Below are 3068 nucleotides of genomic sequence, written 5' to 3'. Positions count from 1 at the left end.
GTTAACAGGGATACCAGTGCTGCGAGATTTTTGGCTCGCATCGCTACTCCTAGGATAATAATCAAAGCAACAAAACACGATGAAATGCGAATTATCATCAAATGTAGGGTCCACTGTTCCACGTCAGGTGAAAATTATGAGTGCTACAGCATTTCGTTCGTATGTAACTGCGTAAATCTCATGCTCAAGTCAGGCGTACCAGCGTGATTGTGCGCTATTTCTTCTGTTGTATAAATTCGCGCTGTAGCAGTAATAAATCCTGGTGTTTTACCTACCCAAACCACGATATGATTATGAAGCAGGTTGTATAGAAGGGCTCCGGATCACTCCATTTTGACCACTTGGGGCTCTTTAACGTGCGCCCATGCATGGTACACGGGCTTTCTTGTATTTCAATCCCATCGGGATATGGCCGCCGCAGCCGGGATTCGATCCCGTGCCCTTGGGTTTAGTAGTGCAACGGCAAGGCCACTAGGCCACCCTTGCAGGTAAATTCACGCTCTGCAACAGGGGTGTGCAAGGTATGGCTACTTCCAAGTAGTCTATTTATTATAGTTTACGACAGTGACGGGGAGAGTACGAGTAAATATACACTTCAAGTCACTCGTACAGCAGATGAAAACTGAACTAAGCAGGGTGAAATGTGTTCTTTTGAACGGTCGGGCTGTTCCAAGTACCTCCTGCCCTGCATCTTAAAAACTGAAATGATATTCCGTTTATTTTAGAAAATAAAGAAAATTTTCTTGAAAGAAAGCAACTGCACGATCTAGCTCTCTGAGCGGCATTCGTAATAACTTAAGCACCTAATCCTTAAGGTGTTATGAAACTGGGTATTTTTTTTTCAAAATTCCGTGCGGTGGACCAAACGCGTTCGCCACAGTGAAGGGGACGACAGAAGTTTATTCCTACGCACGGATGATAAATGCACCGTGTGGTAATTTATCGCGCAAACCATGACGGAGCAACCTCATTTTCCTCAATTTTGTGCTTCGAGCTGATTCATTCAGTAACGCTGCATAAATCGTGTTGTGCAGCGGGATGTGTTTGAGGAGCACAAGATCAGGCTTTTCGCAAATTTCCCGGCGATGAGAGCCTTCGAGTGAAGCAGTTTGCCCCCGTCCGTTTTGCCAACCAGTATTTTAACGGAACATTCGAGGCTACAGATTGCATTTCACGGAGGAGGGATACGAGTGAAGCGTACGCGTGATTTCGGCATACAGCTGAAGCTGGAAGGCCGCGAACACGGACATTGAAGAATTGTGCGGGGACAACGATTTTTGACCACCCACTTTTTGCCGGCTGTACCTGGGCCTTTGCGAAAAGGTGGGAATAGGTGGTAAGTGCTCATAACTTCTTTATTTCTCAGAAATGTACAGTGTGCTATTTTTGATGAGGAAGCTCATGTGACACCTGCAGACTATAAGCAGCTTCAGTGGTCTAATTTTCCTGATTACTCCAAATCAATCAACAAAGCAGCTTAGTCAAACACATGTACGTGCAGATACGCCCAACAACTAAGATGACCAAGACAGGCATCAACAGGTCAGAAAAAAGAATACAAAACAAAAAGAAGAAACTACCACACAGATGGCATTACAGATATATGCTCAATAAATGAGTGTGCAGTCGTTTAATTGAAAAGCTTGAAGGGGAGAAAGATATAGCCTTCGTAGCCTTCACGCAGAGGAAGCGATCGCACCGTCTCGGACGCTTGAGTTGATGCGCGTGCATTGGCAAACCAGAGGAAATTTGTGGGCAGCTGATTTCGTCTACAGTCTATTTACGCGCGATCGTGGGGTGAGCGGTACTTTCAGCGTGGCAACTACGTACAGAGTCAGTGAAAACACTTCTCTAAAACGCGCGAGCCGCGCGCACCGAACTCCGTTGGTGACATCTAGCGATAACAACAGGTGCGAAATTGACTGCATTTCAGCTAACGTGACGTTAATCTCGAAAAGAGGTTGTTTCTATTTGCCTGGGTTTTTGAGTAAGAATGTTTCGTTATGAAAAAAAGCTTACGAGTCAGTAGGTTTTACACAATAAGCTTCAATATTTGACTAGAATATAATGAAGAAAACGACCCGATCATATCGCCTTAGCAGATAACATATCTATTTTTCGATCCAGGGACGAGGCTGCGAGCCGTAACCACGATATGGTTATAAGACGGACGTGCCGTAGTACTGAACTCTGGGTTATTTTGGAGCAGATGGGGTTCTGTAATGGCACCTAAAACTCAGCATACGACTGTTTTTTTTCATTTAAACCCCATCGAAAGGTTGGGCGTCGCATCCGGGATTGAACCCGCCACCTCGATTTCAATAGTGCGACGCCCATGACACTGAGTTACCACAGCGGGTAAACATATGTACACTTTACCTTCTGCTGTAGACTACGGTTATTCGTCCTCCACAAAGTATTCGCACTCTATAGCAAGCTTTAGTGATCTTCGCCGATGAACCGTCGTGAAATGCGTCTGCCAGACAACAGTAAGCTTTTAGTCTGTTGTCGTACCAATAATATTGCTGACGTACGCTACCACGCAGTTAAGTAGTGCCTTGTCGCAGAGCTTTAAATGACCTCAATGTCACGAGATCCTCACACAACATCCTTCTAAGCATCAGTAAAGGGCTCCCGATACGCCGACATAGGTCGGTCTTCCTTGAATGCTGTCTGTCTCTCCTGAAAACTGACTGCTCGTGGAACAAAAGACAAATAAGCCACTGTGGAAGACCTTGTCACTCTCGCAATTGTAAACAAAATGATAGGGCGCTGTTTTACTCAAAGAAAAGGTCTCAACGTTCTGACGTCCTAATCCTTGTTTCGTTCCTTAGTGCATACAAATTAATCCAGCAGTGGCTAACAAAGTTATCTGTCTAGGAAAGCTTGAGCAAATCGTTGACCTTTATTTCTGGTAATGAAAATTACATTTGTACACAAGCAAAATTATCGTGTAGACTGTGTCCGCGACGCAGCCGCAGTGAGGTACGTGAAACGTCTTGTGCGTGCTTCTAGGACCATGTGCACTAGGGTACAGAAATGACGTAATTAAATAAGGAAGTCACACT

Source organism: Dermacentor variabilis, chromosome 10 (genome assembly GCF_050947875.1).
Source record: "Dermacentor variabilis isolate Ectoservices chromosome 10, ASM5094787v1, whole genome shotgun sequence".
Lineage (NCBI taxonomy): Eukaryota > Metazoa > Arthropoda > Arachnida > Ixodida > Ixodidae > Dermacentor > Dermacentor variabilis.
Note: the sequence above shows the minus strand (reverse complement) of the source record.